Source organism: Salmo salar, chromosome 12, assembly GCF_965601325.2.
Source record: "Salmo salar chromosome 12, fSalSal1, whole genome shotgun sequence".
Classification (NCBI taxonomy): domain Eukaryota; kingdom Metazoa; phylum Chordata; class Actinopteri; order Salmoniformes; family Salmonidae; genus Salmo; species Salmo salar.
This window is the reverse complement of record NC_138302.1, coordinates 89,434,548-89,454,758: the sequence shown is the minus strand read 5'-3', so window position 1 is coordinate 89,454,758 and position 20,211 is coordinate 89,434,548. Positions and strand designations below refer to the sequence as shown.

Below are 20,211 nucleotides of genomic sequence, written 5' to 3'. Positions count from 1 at the left end.
TAATCCAAGACAATATGATGTCCTACAGGCCCTAGTTTTGTCACACCTGGACTACTGTCCAGTCGTGTGGTCAGGTGCCACAAAGAAGGAAAATTACAATTGGCCCAGAACAGGGCAAAACGGCTGGCCCTTAAATGTACACGGAGACCTAACATTAATAATATGCATGTCAATCTCTCCTGGCTCAAAGTAGAGGAGAGATTGACGTCATCAATAGAGATTGACGTCATCACTAGAACTATTAACATGTTGAATGCACCGAAATGTCTGTTTAAACTACTAGTACACAGCTCAGACACCCATGCATACCCCACAAGACATGCCACCAGAGGTCTCTTCATAGTCCCCAAGTACAGAACAGACTACGGGAGGCGCACAGTACTAAACAGAGACATGACTACATGGAACTCTATTCCACATCAGGTTTTTTATTTATTTTTTATTTCACCCAGGTAGGCCAGTTGAGAACAAGTTCTCATTTACAACTGCGACCTGGCCAAGATAAAGCAAAGCAGTGCCACACAAACAACAACACAGAGTTACACATGGAATTAACAAACATACAGTCAATAATAAAATTGAAAAAGTCTATACTAGGGTGCAGGCCAGGCAGCAGGCTGTTAGCCAGCCTGCCAGCTTAGTGGAGTCTGCCACAAGCACAGTCAGTGTAGTCAGCTCAGCTATCCCCATTGAGACCGTGTCTGTGCCTCGACCTAGGTTGGGCAAAACTAAACATGGCGGTGTTCGCCTTAGCAATCTCACTAGAATAAAGACCTCCCCCATTCCTGCAATTATTGAAAGAGATTGTGATACCTCACATCTCAAAATAGGGCTGCTTAATGTTAGATCCCTCACTTCCAAGGCAGTTATAGTCAATTAACTAATCACTGATCAAAATCTTGATGTGATTGGCCTGACTGAAACATGGCTTAAGCCTGATGAATTTACTGTGTTAAATGAGGCCTCACCTCCTGGTTACACTAGAGACCATATCCCCCGCGCATCCCGCAAAGGCGGAGGTGTTGCTAACATTTACGATAGCAAATTTCAATTTACAAAAAAAACAGACGTTTTTGACTTTTGAGCTTCTAGTCATGAAATCTATGCAGCCTACTCAATCACTTTTTATAGCTACTGGTTACAGGCCTCCTGGGCCATATACAGCGTTCCTCACTGAGTTCCCTGAATTCCTATTGGACCTTGTAGTCATTGCAGATAATATTCTAATTTTTGGTAACTTTAATATTCACATGGAAAAGTCCACAGACCCACTCAAAAAGGCTTTCGGAGCCATCATCGACTCAGTGGGTTTTGTCCAACATGTCTCCAGACCTACTCACTGCCACAGTCATACTCTGGACCTAGTTTTGTCCCATGGAATAAATGTTGTGGATCTTAATGTTTTTCCTCATAATCCTGGACTATCGGACCACCATTTTATTACGTTTGCAATCGCAACAAATAATCTGCTCAGACCCCAACCAAGGATCATCAAAAGTCGTGCTATAAATTCTCAGACAACCCAAAGATTCCTTGATGCCCTTCCAGACTCCCTCTGCCTACCCAAGGATGTCAGAGGACAAAAATCAGTTAACAGTTAACTGAGGAACTCAATTTAACCTTGCACAATACCCTAGATGCAGTCGCACCCCTAAAAACTAAAAACATTTGTCATAAGAAACTAGCTCCCTGATATACAGAAAATACCCAAGCTCTGAAGCAAGCTTCCAGAAAATTGGAAAGGAAATGGCGCCACACCAAACTGGAAGTCTTCCGACTAGCATGGAAAGACAGTACCGTGCAGTATCGAAGAGCCCTCACTGCTGCTAGATCATCCTATTTTTCCAATTTAATTGAGGAAAATAAGAACAATCCAAAATTTATTTTTGATACTGTCACAAAGCTAACAAAAAAGCAGCATTCCCCAAGAGAGGATGGCTTTCACTTCAGCAGTAATAAATTCATGAACTTCTTTGAGGAAAAGATCATGATCATTAGAAAGCAAATTACGGACTCCTCTTTAAATCCGAGTATTCCTCCAAAGCTCAGTTGTCCTGAGTCTGCACAACTCTGCCAGGACATAGGATCAAGGGAGACACTCAAGTGTTTTAGTACTATATCTCTTGACACAATGATGAAAATAATCATGGCCTCTAAACCTTTAAGCTGCATACTGGACCCTATTCCAACTAAACTACTGAAAGAGCTGCTTCCTGTGCTTGGCCCTCCTATGTTGAACATAATAAATGGCTCTCTATCCATCGGATGTGTACCAAACTCACTAAAAGTAGCAGTAATAAAGCCTCTCTTGAAAAAGCCAAACCTTGACCCAGAAAATATAAAAAACTATTGGCCTATATCGAATCTCCCATTCCTCTCAAAAGTTTTAGAAAAAGCTGTTGCACAGCAACTCACTGCCTTCCTGAAGACAAACAATGTATACGAAATGCTTCAGTCTGGTTTTAGACCCCATCGTAGCACTGAGACTGCACTTGTGAAGGTGGTAAATGACCTTTTAATGGCGTCAGACCGAGGCTTTGCATCTGTCCTCATGCTCCTAGATCTTAGTGCTGCTTTTGATACCATTGCTCACCACATTCTTTTGGAGAGATTGGAAACCCAAATTGGTCTACACGGACAAGTTCTGGCCGGATTTAGATCTTATCTGTCGGAAAGATATCAGTTTGTCTCTGTGGATGGTTTGTCCTCTGACAAATCAACTGTAAATTTCGGTGTTCCTCAAGGTTCCGTTTTAGGACCACTATTGTTTTCACTATATATTTTACCTCTTGGGGATGTCATTCGAAAACATAATGTTAACTTTCACTGCTATGCGGATGACACACAGCTGTACATTTCGATGAAACATGGTGAAGCCCCAAAATTGCCCTCGCTGGAAGCCTGTGTTTCAGACATAAAGAAGTGGATGGCTGCAAACTTTCTACTTTTAAACTCGGACAAAACAGAGATGCTTGTTCTAGGTCCGAAGAAACAAAGAGATCTTCTGTTGAATCTGACAATTAATCTTGATGGTTGTACAGTTGTCTCAAATAAAACTGAAGGACCTCGGTGTTACTCTGGACCCTAATCTCTCTTTTGATGAACATATCAAGACTGTTTCAAGGACAGCTTTTTTCCATCTACGTAACACTTCAAAAATCATACATTTTCTGTCCAAAAATGTATCCATCCTTTTGTCACGTCTAGGTTAGACTCCTGCAATGCTCTACTTTCCGGCTACCCGGATAAAGCACTAAATAAACTTCAGTTAGTGCTAAATACAGCTGCTAGAATCCTGATTAGAACCCAAAAATATTATCATATTACTCCAGTGCTAGCCTCTCTACACTGGCTTCCTGTTAAGGCAAGGGCTGATTTCAAGGTTTTACTGCTAACCTGCAAAGCATTACATGGGCTTGCTCCTACCTATCTTTCCGATTTGGTCCTGCCATACATACCTACACGTACGCTACGGTCACAAGACACAGGCCTCCTAATTGTCCCTAGAATTTCTAAGCAAACAGCTGGAGGCAGGGCTTTCTCCTATAGAGCTCCATTTTTTATAGAATGGCCTGCCTACCCATGTGAGAGACACAGACTCGGTCTCAACCTTTAAGTCTTTATTGAAGACTCATCTCTTCAGTAGGTCCTATGATCGAGTGTAGTCTGGCCCAGGAGTGTGAATGGGAACGGAAAGGCACTGGAGCAACGAACAGCCTTTGCTGTCTCTGCCTGGCCGGTTCCCCTCTCTCCACTGGGATTCTCTGCCTCTAACCCTATTACAGGGGCTGAGTCACTGGCTTACTGGTGGTCTTCCATGCCGTCCCTAGGAGGGGTGCGTCACTTGAGTGGGTCACTGACATGGTCTTCCTGTCTGGGTTGGCACCCCCCCCTTGGCCTTGTCTCAGGATGGTAAGTTGGTGGTTGAAGATATCCCTCTAGTGGTGTGGAGGCTGTGCTTTGGCAACGTGGGTGGAGTTATATCCTGCCTGTTTGGCCCTGTCTGGGGGTATCATCGGATGGGGCCACAGTGTCTCCTGACCCCTCCTGTCTCAGCCTCCAGTATTTATGCTGCAGTAGTTTATGTGTCGGGGGGCTACGGTCAGTCTGTTATATCTGGAGTATTTATCCTGTCTTATCCGGTGTCCTGTGTTAATTTAAGTAGGCTCTCTCTAATTCTCGTTCTCTCTTTCTTTCTTTCTTTCTTTCTCTCTCTCGAAGGACCTGAGCCCTAAGACCATGCCTCCGGACTACCTGGCATGATGACTCCTTGCTGTCCACAGTCCACCTGGCCGTGCTGCTGCTCCAGTTTCAACTGTTCTGCCTGCGGCTATGGAACCCTGACCTGTTCACCGAACGTGCTACCTGACATTTACTCCTGAGGTGCTGACCTGTTGCACCCTCGACAACTACTGTGATTATTATTATTTGACCATGCTGGTCATTTATGAACATTTGAACATCTTGGCCATGTTCTGTTATAATCTCCACCCGGCACAGCCAGAAGAGGACTGGCCACCCCTCATAGCCTGGTTCCTCTCTAGGTTTCTTCCTAGGTTTTGGCCTTTCTAGGGAGTTTTTCCTAGCCACCTTGCTTCTAAATCAAATCAAATCAAATTTATTTATATAGCCCTTCTTACATCAGCTGATATCTCAAAGTGCTGTACAGAAACCCAGCCTAAAACCCCAAACAGCAAGCAATGCAGGTGTAGAAGCACCTGCATTGCTTGCTGTTTGGGGTTTGGGGTTAGGCTGGGTTTCGGGGTTTGGGGTGTTTGGGGTTTGGGGTTAGGCTGGGTTTCTGTTTGGCACTTTGAGATATCAGCTGATGTAAGAAGGGCTATATAAACACATTTGATTTGATATATACAGTGTGTGCAAATGAGGTAGGATAAGGTAGGTAAGGCAATAAATAGGCCATAGTGGCGAAATAATTACAATATAGAAATTAAACACTGGAGTGATAGATGTGCAGAAGATGAGTGTGCAAGTAGAGATACTGGGGTGCAAAGGAGCAAAATAAATACAACTAATAACAGTATGGGGATGAGGTAGTTGGATGGGCTATTTACAGATGTGCTATGTACAGGTGCAGTGATCTGTGAGCTGCTCTGACAGCTGGTGCTTAAAGTTAGTGAGGGAGATATGAGTTTCCAGCATCAGTGATTTTTGCAATTCGTTCCAGTCATTGGCAGCAGAGAACTGGAAGGAAAGGCGGTCAAAGGAGGAATAGGCTTTGGGGGTGACCAGTGAAATAGGTCGGTAGGTCGCTCCTACCAGGTGGCGTGGCGAGAATCTGTCTCCGCACCACGTGCTCTCACCACTGGTGTCCCCCAGGGCTCTGTTCTAGGCCCTCTCCTATTCTCGCTATACACCAAGTCACTTGGCTCTGTCATATCCTCACATGGTCTCTCCTATCATTGCTATGCAGACGACACACAATTAATCTTCTCCTTTCCCCCTTCTGATAACCAGGTGGCGAATCGCATCTCTGCATGTCTGGCAGACATATCAGTGTGGATGACGGATCACCACCTCAAGCTGAACCTCGGCAAGACGGAGCTGCTCTTCCTCCCGGGGAAGGACTGCCCGTTCCATGATCTCGCCATCACGGTTGACAACTCCATTGTGTCCTCCTCCCAGAGTGCTAAGAACCTTGGCGTGACCCTGGACAACACCCTGTCGTTCTCTACTAACATCAAGGCGGTGACCCGATCCTGTAGGTTCATGCTCTACAACATTGGCAGAGTACAACCCTGCCTCACACAGGAAGCGGCGCAGGTCCTAATCCAGGCACTTGTCATCTCCCGTCTGGATTACTGCAACTCGCTGTTGGCTGGGCTCCCTGCCTGTGCCATTAAACCCCTACAACTCATCCAGAACGCCGCAGCCCGTCTGGTGTTCAACCTTCCCAAGTTCTCTCACGTCACCCCGCTCCTCCGCTCTCTCCACTGGCTTCCTGTTGAAGCTCGCATCCGCTACAAGACCATGGTGCTTGCTTACGGAGCTGTGAGGGGAACGGCACCTCCGTACCTTCAGGCTCTGATCAGGCCCTACACCCAAACAAGGGCACTGCGTTCATCCACCTCTGGCCTGCTCGCCTCCCTACCTCTGAGGAAGCACAGTTCCCGCTCAGCCCAGTCAAAACTGTTCGCTGCTCTGGCACCCCAATGGTGGAACAAGCTCCCTCACGACGCCAGGACAGCGGAGTCAATCACCACCTTCCGGAGACACCTGAAACCCCACCTCTTTAAGGAATACCTAGGATAGGATAAAGTAATCCTTCTAACCCCCCCCCCCCCTTAAAAGATTTAGATGCACTATTGTAAAGTGGTTGTTCCACTGGATATCATAAGGTGAATCCACCAATTTGAAAGTCGCTCTGGATAAGAGCGTCTGCTAAATGACTTAAATGTAAATGTTAAATGTAAATATACCTGCTGGAGTACGTGCTACGGGTGGGTGCTGCTATGGTAACCAGCGAGCTGAGATAAGGTGGGGCTTTACCTAGCAAAGCCTTATTGATGACCTGGAGCCAGTGAGTTTGGCGACGAATATGAAGCGAGGGCCAGCAAACGAGAGCATACAGGTCGCAGTGGTGGGTAGTATATGGGGCTTTGGTGACAAAACGGATGGCACTGTGATAGACTGCATCCAATTTGCTGAGTAGAGTGTTGGAGGCTATTTTGTAAATGACATCGCCGAAGTCGAGGATCGGTAGGATATAACGTTTTATGACGGTATGTTTGGCAGCATGAGTGAAGGATGCTTTGTTGCGAAATAGGAAGCCGATTCTAGATTTAATTTTGGTTTGGAGATGCTTAATGTGAGTGGAAGGAGAGTTTACAGTCTAATCAGACATCTAGGTATTTGTAGTTGTCCACATATTCTAAGTCAGAACCGTCCAGTGTAGTGATGCTGGACGGGTGGGCAGGTGGGCAGGTGGGCAGGTGTGGGCAGCGATCGGTGAGCATGCATTTCGATTACTTGCATTTAAGAGCAGAGCAGGTAACTCATGCAAGCAATCAAATTTGATTAAAAAAACATACAAATACACCTTACTGAGGGGATTGTAAAGAAACACACTCTACACACATGTACACTTAGATTTTGTGTTGTAGATATATGGTAGTAGGGTAGTGGCTTGAGGGCACACACTTAATGTGTTGTGAAATCTGTTGTGAATATAATGCAATGTTTTTAATTGTATATAACTGTCACGTTCTGACCTGTAAAGGTGTTATTTGTTAGTGTTTAGTTTGGTCAGGACGTGGCAGGGGGTATTTGTTTTGTGGTTCAGGGTGGTTGTGTGTATGTGACCATGTAGAGAGGGGTATTTGATTTATTAGTCCAGGGTTTTGGTTATTGTTCTATGTTAGTTTATTTCTATGTGCTGTCTAGTCATTTGTATTTCTATGTTTAGTTATTTGGTTTTGGGGCCTTCAGTTGGAGGCAGCTGTCTATCGTTGCCTCTGATTGAAGGTCCTATAATTAGGGGTGTGTTTGTATTGTGGATTGTGGGTAGTTGTATTCTGTTTTGTGCTTGTCACCTGACAGAACTGTTAGTGTCGTTTTTGTTAGTTGTATACGTGTTTATTTTGTTTCTCCTTCTTATATATTAAAAAGAGAAGATGAGCATACACTTCCCTGTTGTGTCTTGGTCCTCCACACACACGACACGTGTTACAATAACTGCCTTAATTTTGCTGGACCCCAGGAAGAATAGCTGCTGCCTTGGCAGGAACTAATGGGGATCCATAGTAAATACAAATGCAAATATCCCTTCTGGCTGAATGACTTTGTCCCCTCTGCCGGTGTGGTCTGACTCCATCAGAATGTACAGTATACTGTATATGTAGTGAGCTGGCCCAGACCTGAAACTGTTCATCAGAGAGAGAGAGAGCAGTGTGTCTGGGACATCAAATGAAAAATCAAATCAAACCAAATGTTATTTGTCACCTACACATATTTAGCAGATGTTGTCACGGGTGTAGCGAAATGCTTATATTCTTAACTCCAACAGTGTAGTAATACCTAGCAATACAAAACAATATACACAAATCCCCCAAATAAAATAATACAATTAAGATATATGGAAATATTAGGGAGTCTGGAATATAAAGATATATGTACACTGAGTGTACAAAATATTAGGAAAACCTTCCTAATATTGAGGTGCATGGACTCTACAAGGTGTCAAAAGCGTTCCACAGGGCTGCTGGCCCATGTTGGTTCCCACAGTTGTGTCAAGTTGGCTGGATGTCTTTTGGTTGGTGAACCATTCTTGATACACATGGAAAACTGTTGACCGTGAAAAACCAAGCAGCGTTTCAGTTCTTGACACACTCAAACCAGTGTGCCTGGCACCATTCTACGGCACTTAAATCTTTTGCCTTGCCCTTTCGCCCTCTGAATGGCACACATACACAATTCATGTCTCAATTATCTCAAGGCTTAAAAATCCTTCTTTAACCTGTCTCCTCCCCTTCATCTACACTGATTGAAGTGGATTTGCGACATTAGTAAAGGATCATAGGTTTCCCTGGATTCACCTGTTCAGTCTATGTCATGGAAAGAGCATGGTTCCTAATGTGTGTGTGTGTGTATAACTTAAGGTCAGAGCTATATCTCACAAGTCAGTTGTACTTTATGAAAGGGATTTATGGGCCTGATCACCCATTTAACCTGAACTGGAAAACATGCTGAATGTTAGACTCATGTCCACATATATTCCACCACCAGCATGTCGCTCTCCCTCTCTATCCTTCTATTACCACTCCTGCACTTTATATATTACTTTGTATCCTGTGAGTGCTATAACACCCCTCTCCTAACACCCCCCCCCCCCCCCCCCGCCGCCCCACCCAATTCCTCATCTCTCCATTACCCTTGATCTGCTACCATATAAAAGGCTTTCAGTTCTTTACCCAATACCTGTCCTGCTATTTATCTCTTACTTTGCATCCTGTGCATGCCACCAACCCCCCGCAACAGAGAAAGGCTTTCAGTTCCTGTTTAATAGCTGAGCTGGAGTCAGAAGATGGGCCACGCAATCAGAGGTTTAATGGGCTCTTGATTAAAGGAGAAACAGGACGAGGCGCTGAGCTGAGGAGAACTTCACTGGCTTTCCTGATTTAATTACTCAGCCAACCACAGCCAGATAAGCCGCTGAACCACCAAGTCCAGCTTTCTCCCCTTCTCGTTTGAATTTCACACAAATAAACGATCATTATCCACTTTTCCCATGATTTTCAATTACTGCTCAGAGTTGCTGACGAACTGTCAGGTTAGAGAGAGAAGGGGCTCGATCTGCCCTCACCCCCACCCTCGCCCCGACCTGCCCCCACCCTCGCCCCGACCTGCCCCCACCCTCGCCCTCACCCCAACCCTCACTCCCAGCCTCGCCCTGACCTGCCCCCACCCTTCGCCCTCACCCCCTCCCTTACCCGACCTGCCCCCACCTTCACCCTTGCCCTCACCCCCGCCCTCACCCCCACCCTCGCTCTGACCTGCTTGCTTGCACAGGCAGACATGGCCCCTGAGCACTTTGTGGGGCTCATCTTTCTAAGAAACAGGCCTCTCTCTGATATCTTGAAAAGGTGATCCATCAGCCCCTTTAAGGCTTTGCCCCTTTATGGAACAGGACTGCACACTAAGTAGGGAAACAATTATGAATTGGATTTATGGAGCATCTCCGCGTGAGACCATCCCTCACACACACAACATCCCTCACACACATCATCTCTCTCTCACACACACACACACACACACACACACACACACACACACACACACACACACACACACACACACACACACACACACACACACACACACACACACACACACACACACACACACCTTACTTCAAGGTGCCGGGAACATGGCACAGGCTCTGATGAACAGCAATCAAAATGTAACTCTGCCTTCTGCTTAATCTTAGTGCTGAGCGATTAGTGCTTTTTGAAGTCTGTTCAGTTTCGGTTCGATTATTAAAAATTAATCACGGTTTTCCATTTCGGTTTAGATTATTTGGGTTGAATGCTGTAACAACACAGAATAAAACAATTACTAAAAGTCCCATGACGGTAGTGACTTCCCATTACTGCTTATCACTTATTAACCATCATTTATTCACATTACCTTACTTTAATAAAATATTTCAGTTGTTGTGTAAATTACATTTGATTTATTTGATGACTTTACTATTTTAGTCATCTCATCTCTATAGCTGCTGCCTATTCTGTCTAACAAAATCACTATTTTGTAGTTCTTCAAAGTAAATAAGGCATACTTTTATGACTGCTGAATACCAACTAACAATCACTTAGATCATGTATTTTCAGGTAGAGATACCTTGCAAAACAACAGCTGCTTTCTATATCGCCTCATGACCCCGCATTCCTGTCTCTCTTCTGTAGCAGGTGTAAAAGAAACACAGACCTGACAACTAGATGCACAATGGATTATGGTCATTGTAGTTAATTACCACATTTGATGCACTAAATTATGTAGAACAATGGCGTGTTGGAAACTACAACTCCCTGCTACAACTCCCTGCTACAGATTTATCTCTAGAAGAAGAAAAACAAATACAAAGTGGAATTCAAATAATTTAACCTGTCAGTCAATTAGTTGTTAAAAAAATGAAAAAATAACCAACATTTTGATTAATCACTCAGCACTACTTAATCTTAATCCAGCATTATAAAAGGCTGCTAATACACACACAGACAGACACGTCTGGTGTGATATATTACAGGCGGGAATACAAACGATCCCACATAACAAATCCATTTGGGATGATAGAACTCCAGCTATTAAATGGATAAGGCCTTTGAAGAAGTAATAACCATTATTATCGAAATCATCTTCATGAAGATCTTTTTACCGTTCCTCTGAAGAGTGGCCAAGAGATCTAACTGCACCATGCTGGTAATAGAACCTACATTCTCCAAACAATAGAACCAGCTTTACAGTGGTGGTAATAGACCATACATTCTACATACAATAGAACCAGCTATATATACAGTGGTGGTAATAGAACATATATTACCCATACAATAGAACCAGCTATATATACAGTGGTGGTAATAGAACATACATTCTCCATACAATAGAACCAGCTATACAGTGGTCGTAATAGAACATATATTATCCATACAATAGAACCAGCTATATATACAGTGGTGGTAATAGAACATACATTCTCCATTCAATAGAACCAGCTATACAGTGGTGGTAATAGAACATACATTCTCCATACAATAGAACCAGCTATATATACAGTGGTGGTAATAGAACATACATTCTCCATACAATAGAACCAGCTATACAGTGGTCGTAATAGAACATACATTCTCCATACAATAGAACCAGCTATACAGTGGTGGTACTTTAACATACATTCTCCATACAATAGAACCAGCTCTACAGTGGTGGTAATAGAACATACATTCTCCATACAATAGAACCAGCTATACAGTGGTGGTAATAGAACATACATTCTCCATACAATAGAACCAGCTCTACAGTGGTGGTAATAGAACATACATTCTCCATACAATAGAACCAGCTATACAGTGGTCATAATAGAACATACATTCTCCATACAATAGAACCAGAAATATATACAGTGGTGGTAATAGAACATATATTATCCATACAATAGACCAGCTATATATACAGTGGTGGTACTTTAACATACATTCTCCATTCAATAGAACCAGCTATATATACAGTGGTGGTAATTTAACATACATTCTCCATTCAATAGAACCAGCTATATATACAGTGGTGGTAATAGAACATACATTCTCCATACAATAGAACCAGCAATATATACAGTGGTGGTAATAGAACATATAATATCCATACAATCGAACCAGCTATATATACAGTGGTGGTAATAGAACATATATTATCCATACAATAGAACCAGCTATACAGTGGTGGCAATAGAACATACATTCTCCATACAATAGAACCAGCTATACAGTGGTCGTAATAGAACATACATTCTCCATACAATAGAACCAGCTATACAGTGGTGGTAATAGAACATACATTCTCCATACAATAGAACCAGCTCTACAGTGGTGGTAATAGAACATACATTCTCCATACAATAGAACCAGCTATATATACAGTGGTGGTACTTTAACATACATTCTCCATTCAATAGAACCAGCTATATATACAGTGGTGGTAATTTAACATACATTCTCCATACAATAGAACCAGCTCTACAGTGGTGGCAATAGAACATACATTCTCCATACAATAGAACCAGCTATACAGTGGTCGTAATAGAACATACATTCTCCATACAATAGAACCAGCTATACAGTGGTGGTAATAGAACATACATTCTCCATACAATAGAACCAGCTATATATACAGTGGTGGTACTTTAACATACATTCTCCATACAATAGAACCAGCTATATATACAGTGGTGGTAATTTAACATACATTCTCCATACAATAGAACCAGCTCTACAGTGGTGGCAATAGAACATACATTCTCCATACAATAGAACCAGCTATACAGTGGTCGTAATAGAACATACATTCTCCATACAATAGAACCAGCTATACAGTGGTGGTAATAGAACATACATTCTCCATACAATAGAACCAGCTATATATACAGTGGTGGTAATAGAACATACATTCTCCATACAATAGAACCAGCTATATATACAGTGGTGGTAATTTAACATACATTCTCCATACAATAGAACCAGCTATATATACAGTGGTCGTAATAGAACATACATTCTCCATACAATAGAACCAGCAATATATACAGTGGTGGTAATAGAACATATAATATCCATACAATAGAACCAGCTATATATACAGTGGTGGTAATAGAACATATATTATCCATACAATAGAACCAGCTATACAGTGGTGGCAATAGAACATACATTCTCCAAACAATAGAACCAGCTCTACAGTGGTGGTAATAGAACATACATTATCCAAACAATAGAACCAGCTATATATACAGTGGTGCTAATAGAACATACATTCTCCATACAATAGAACCAGCCATATATACAGTGGTGGTAATAGAACCTAAATTATCCGTACAATATAACCAGCTATATATACATTGGTGGTAATAGAACCTCTATTCTACATACAATAGAACCAGTATTACAGTGGTGGTAATAGAACCTCTATTCTACATACAATAGAAACAGCTATATATTCAGTGGTGGTAATAGAACCTCTATTCTACATACAATAGAAACTGCTATATATTCAGTGGTGGTAATAGAACCTCTATTCTACATACAATAGAAACATCAATATATTCAGTGGTGGTAATAGAACCTCTATTCTACATACAATAGAAACATCAATATATTCAGTGGTGGTAATAGAACCTCTATTCTACATACAATAGAAACATCAATATATTCAGTGGTGGTAATAGAACCTCTATTCTACGTAAAATAGAACCAGCTATACATTGGTGGTAATAGAACATACATTCTACATACAATAGAACCATCTATATATACAGTGGTGGTAATAGAACCTAAATTATCTATACAATAGAACCAGCTATATATACAGTGGTGGTAATAGAACATATATTATCCATACAATAGAACCAGCTATATATACAGTGGTGGTAATAGAACATATATTATCCATACAATAGTAAAGGAGGTCCTTTTAACAACCAAGTACAGTACACATTTCTTTTTAATACACACAGCGCAGGGGTAATCATCGTTTTTTTACACTGGCAGATGTGGGCTATTTTTTGGATCCCATTAAATTCATAGCCTGCAATCTCGAACATGGCAAAAACTGCCACGCCCCACATCCCTCTCCTTAGCATCCACCTCTCTCTCTCTCTCTCTTTTTCCAAAGCTGTCTCATCTGGTCCGGCAGTGTGTTTAAAACCCTGGTCTTACAAACCTTTCATCCAACAGATGAAAAACAAATAGCTGCCTGAAACTGGCACCACCTCACACATCTACAATGACTTCGTAAAACAAGGTCTGGGCACTCTGAAGGAATGCATGTTTTCCAGAGACAGAAGAAGAGAAAGGTCAACACAATTTAAGTGAACTTCACAGAACATATGCTAATGTTACTTCTCTCAGAAAAAGTAGATGGAAGTTCACTAAAACACGTATTTACAGAACCCCCCGTGTAACCATCTCAAGTAACACTGAATCTAATTCAAGTAACATGCAGTAGCCTACATTAATATGTGGTACATGAGATAAACTGTGTTCATATGGATAAAACTGTTGAAAACACTGTATTTCTGATTGAAGCCCTCAATCCTGCTCCCAAACGTCCCGAACTGTGAAGAGCAAATCAAATACAGAACGTCTCCTAAGAATCACGAATATGAAATGAAAGACTGGAGAGATCTCCGTCCAAAGACTTTTTCTAATTAAAGTGATGCAGTCAATAATAAACAAATGAAATGTAATTTGTGAGCTTAGTGGTGAGTGAAGTGGAGTCTGGTGTGCTGACTGTTCTCATTAGCGTGTGGTTAAACGATAGTGCCCCTTCACTGGGCATACACTTTAGGGGTGGGAGTAGGGAGGGGGGTGCAGGGGGTGCTGGGACGAGTATGGGGCGGAAGACAGAGCGAATCAAATCAAGAGGAACGGTAGAAATATAAATAGAGCCGTGTGTTGATTTCAGCTGTCTTCTCCCTCTGAGTGAAAAACAGACTTTAAATCCCACATACAGCCATTTCCTTTCAAAATGACTTTTGCTTTTCTCTCTCAGTCTCTCGCTCCATAAATCTGTCTTGATGTTGAGGAGGACTGAGATGATCTCCAGCATAGCGTGAGCTGGGTGACAGAAAGAACATGTCTATTTCAGCCATAGGATGAGCCTGAGGTAGGCTGGATGGATGCACACGGCACAGACATTTAGATGTCTTTTACTACCCCTTTTAGCCTAAATTAAATCACTTCTCTTTTCAATAATCCATATTGTTATACTGTAAATGAATTACCCATTACCCACATAAATAGTGGTATTCCTCTAAAAGTTACAATAAGGTCCAGTAATTGAATCTACTATATAGTTGGTGTCCTGAGTGTAGAGCGAATGACTATCTAAATTACTTCTCCAAAACTTAATCAATTACTCAATTACTTCTCTTCTCCTTCAGTTCTAATGCCTGAGTCTTTGTGCTACTTTACCTGGGAAACATCAGCAGACTATAGATCACTTATTAAATACGGCAATGCTTCAGAGTCTGTTCATTCTATTGAGATCCCTCTGATACCAATCTCTCCCTCTGTTTTAAACCCTCTACTACACCCTCAGATTATTTCTCTATCTACTGTAGTCTATAGCTCTGATTTATGTTGTGAGTCCCCTAGTTTCTGTGACTGTGTCTTTTGCTCTTTTTGGATGGAACCCATGACATTGCATGTGTTCCATCATGTTTGCCTGAAGACGTCCAGAGGGGTGCCTGAACCACAAACAGTCACAGTGTCCACGCCACAGCTACTACGGCACCACGGCAGAGCAGTAGCTTACATTCATGTGCTTTTAGCTGGTGGTTTGGGCATTATTGTTGGGCTTGTTTGCTCTCTCTCTCTCGCTCTCTCTCATTAGCTGGGAGAAAGAAAGAGGGAGAGAGAGAGAGAGGGACAGCAGCCTCCCTCCAAAGGCGAGGAGGACTAATCCTTCCATTCATTCTAACCAGCAAAGCTTCACTTCACCCACTCTTTCATCTACACACGAAATTAGTCACTCCTCACCATTCTATTGTAATAAGCACATTGCTCACAGCTGATGTGTACAATAGAACGGCAATGACAGGGCCTGCCACTGCTCTGCATGCAGGGGATTTTAACTTTATTCCAACTTCAAGACTAAAGAAAGAACATGTTTGGGTTTTCCTGTACTTAAATGCTGTCTTTATCTTTATTCTTCCGTTACTATGACAACATAAATGTAAATATAGCCGAATGTGTGTTTAAGTGGTTATCTCTGAAATGAAAAGAGTTCCAGCAACACCAGTGATTACTTACCGTATAGCAGCTGTGTCTGCAAAACTATTAATACCATCTTCAGCCTGGTGCAATAACCATTATATTACACAGGTGTGTGAAGCTTCTCTGAAACTAAAGACAGACCCAGGAGTTAAAGAGGTGATGAAACTAAAGACAGACCCAGGAGTTAAAGAGGTGATGAAACTAAAGACAGACCCAGGAGTTAAAGAGGTGATGAAACTAAAGACAGACCCAGGAGTTAAAGAGGTGATGAAACTAAAGACAGACCCAGGAGTTAAAGAGGTGATGAAACTAAAGACAGACCCAGGAGTTAAAGAGGTGATGAAACTAAAGACAGACCCAGGAGTTAAAGAGGTGATGAAACTAAAGACAGACCCAGGAGTTAAAGAGGTGATGAAACTAAAGACAGACCCAGGAGTTAAAGAGATTATGAAACTAAAGACAGACCCAGGAGTTAAAGAGGTGATGAAACTAAAGACAGACCCAGGAGTTAAAGAGGTGATGAAACTAAAGACAGACCCAGGAGTTAAAGAGGTGATGAAACTAAAGACAGACCCAGGAGTTAAAGAGGTGATGAAACTAAAGACAGACCCAGGAGTTAAAGAGATTATGAAACTAAAGACAGAGTTAAAGAGGTGAAGGTTTTCTATAATTTCAGCCAGAAGGAGCACTCACAAGCCTAAATGGGTCCCCAAAAAGTGTACACAATTGTGTACTACATCATCCATTTCGTATGATATGTTATGAATTTGCAAGTGCTGAAGATCCTGGATTGCATCTTTAAGTGTGTGATGGGATTCTTTCAGTGGTTTTTATTTAACCTTTTACTGCAGTTGTCTAAATCAGGGTCATACACAGTGTTTCTTGGTAGTCTTAATCTGTCACGGGTGTCGTAGGGATTGGACCAAAACGCAGCGGGAATGTGAATACTCATCTTCTTTAATGAAGGAAACCGTAAACACTTCACAAAACAACAAACATTGCCGAGAAACAATCCTGTCAGGTGCAACAAACACTAAACAGGAAACAACTACCCACAAATCCCATAGAAAAAACACCCCTCTTAAATAGGACCTTCAATTAGAAGCAACGAGGAGCAGCTGCTTCCAATTGAAGGTCAACCCAATAAACACCACATAGAAATAGACATACTAGAACTAACATAGAAATAGACTAACAAGAACATAGCCCAACAAACCCCGAAATACTCTAAACAAACACCCCCTGCCATGTCCTGACCAAACTACAATAACAAACAACCTCTTTTACTGGTCAGGACATGACATAATCAAATATGCTTTGAAACGAAAGTATACACCTCACACACGTTTACGGGATTTAAAAAAAGAAGACACCTGTACCATGTCAGATATAGACATGCATTCAATTTTGAGTTTGCATCCCAAAACTACACTTAATATACATCACAGAAAATTGAAATATAACAAAACCGTTTGACATAGACACACCAGATCTTCAGAATTTGTTTGTTGTTGTTTCTTTATGAATGATGAAATTAGTGAAAAATACGAATAACATTCCACCCATGAGGTCACTAGGTCATTTGACTGCAGGAAAGGGCTTCCTCTCCTATCCCTGTTTCTCTGTGATTCCCTGTAAGATTATATTCCCCTGAGCTCTTCCCCGGAAATGATTCAGCAAAACTCTCCCTGCTATTCGTTGCCTCAATGTTTCCCTAACATTCACCCACCACAAGAATAAATCCTCTCTCTCCACATCAATTTATTCCTCTGTGGCTTTTTCTGTGGCGGTGTCCATTCTGCAATAAGCATCGATAATTAGAAGAAAACTGTGTGAATGTTTGACCTAAGTTAATTAGAAAGTTTGCAGACTTGGCAGCAGGAATCAGCAGTGGAATAATGAATCATAAAATGGTTCATTACTGTGCCCAGGGAACACTCTCAATCTCAATAAACGGACATGGTCCCTGGCAGACAAATCAAACCAGGACTCATACACTGCCTCATTTAGCTGCTGAAAGGAACTCAATAAAAAAATAAAAAGCTTTTAGCTCTAAACGGTTTCTATTATTAAAGTCTCTCTCCTCCTCCTTTTCTCCTTCTCTCTCTCTCTCCCTTCCTCACTCCCTCTCTCTCTTTTCCTCTCTCTCAGGCTCTTTCTCTTGGTCCATCTCCCGTGTGTCAAAAACTCTGTTGTTGCCATATCATTACTATGCCTAACGCAATTTTGTAAAAACTACTTGTCATGCAAAAACCAGCTCCTTCCAACCCTCAAATATAACAGAGAAAACCAATCATATTACTAAAGTTTCATGGTTCAACCCTCTTCTCTTAGGCGTTCATTATCAAAGCACTACAATAACAACCCCTTCAAGTACACAGAGGATGAGTGCTCATAATAAACTCTATTCATTTACTCCATCCACAAAGCATAACACAGAACACTAAACTCATCCATACCATAGTCCACTAACACTTACTGCCTTAGACACACAATACCAAACAATACGCCAGCTCCTGTGTAGATAGCGCCCTGTTCATTTTCTATCCCGTAGTGGCTGTGGTGTGGACACTGACTGTTTGTGGTTCAGGCAAACACGATGGAATACATGCCATGTCATGGGTTCCATCCAGAAAGAGCAAAAGACACAGTCACAGAAACTAGGGGGCTCACAACAGAATCAGAGATATAGACTACAGTAGATAGAGAAATAATCTGAGGGTATAGTAGAGGGTTTAAAACGGAGGGAGAAATTGGTATCAGAGGGATTTCAATAGAATGAACAGACTCTGAAGCATTGCCATATATAATAAGTGATCTATAGTCTGCTGATGTTTCCCAGGTAAAGTAGCACAAAGACTCAGGCATCAGAACTGAAGGAGAAGAGAACTGATGAAGTTTTGGATAAGTAATTTAGATAGTCAATCGCTCTATACTCAGGACACCAACTATACAGTAGATTCAATTACTGGACCTTATTGTACGTTTTAGACTCAGTTCCAGGCTTTTATTCTCTAATTCTGACCATGTCACTCTCCTGCTGCTCTGCTCCGTTCTTCCTGGATTGGCCAGACAGCCTTTCCTGCTCACTCACAATGCTGCTGCTCCACTGACCCTAAAGCTCTTTCAATGAGCCCAGACCTCTCAAGACCCACAGACAAACGTTCCACCCACATCAGTTCCTCATCAGTTCCTCATCAGCTCCTCATCAGCTCCTCATCAGCTCCTCATCAGTTCCTCGTCAGCTCCTCATCAGTTTCTCATCAGCTCCTCATCAGTTCCTCATCAGGTCCTCATCAGCTCCTCATCAGTTCCTCATCAGCTCCTCATCAGTTCCTCATCAGTTCCTCATCAGCTCCTCATCAGCTCCTCATCAGTTCCTCATCAGCTCCTCATCAGTTCCTCATCAGCTCCTCATCAGTTCCTCATCAGTTCCTCATCAGTTCCTCATCAGCTCCTCATCAGCTCCTCATCAGCTCCTCATCAGTTCCTCATCAGCTCCTCATCAGCTCCTCATCAGTTCCTCATCAGCTCCTCATCAGCTCCTCATCAGTTCCTCATCAGTTCCTCATCAGCTCCTCATCAGCTTCTCATCAGTTCCTCATCAGTTCCTCATCAGTACCTCATCAGCTCCTCATCAGTTCCTCATCAGCTCCTCATCAGTTCCTCATCAGCTCCTCATCAGCTCCTCATCAGCTCCTCATCAGTTCCTCATCAGCTCCTCATCAGCTCCTCATCAGTTCCTCATCAGCTCCTCATCAGTTCCTCATCAGCTCCTCATCAGCTCCTCATCAGCTCCTCATCAGTTCCTCGTGAGCTTCCCTAGCCACCTGTGGTGTTCCAGCAGAAGCCTTCTCCTTCGGTACTGAGCATGTCTCTGCCCTTTCGACAGCGCTCCAAGCCCCAGGAACTCAGAGGTAGAAATGTCCCGGTAGGATAATAGGCAATTTTCTTTCAACTCTACATGAAAATCAGCTTTTAACTTGAGATCTCTGGGGCCATTTGTATCAAGCGTCTTAGAGTAGGAGTGCTGAACTAGGATCAGGTCCCCCCTGTCTATGCAAATCTTATTAATTGCGATCTAATAGGCAAAACTGATCCTAGATCAGCACTCCTACTCTGAGATGCTTGATACATTTGCTATTCCTAATAACATGATTTTATAGCTTAACACTACTGGTCATAATATTTTGTGCTACTGCTAACTCAA

The 20,211-nt window shown here is 42.3% G+C and overlaps 1 protein-coding gene across 3 annotated transcripts in view; it reads right to left on the bottom strand.

The window, feature by feature from the left end:
* LOC106566000 (voltage-dependent calcium channel subunit alpha-2/delta-2) overlaps positions 1-20,211 on the bottom strand; it is a 466,343-nt gene that overhangs the window by 280,616 nt on the left and 165,516 nt on the right. The gene's annotated exons all lie outside the window — the stretch shown is intronic.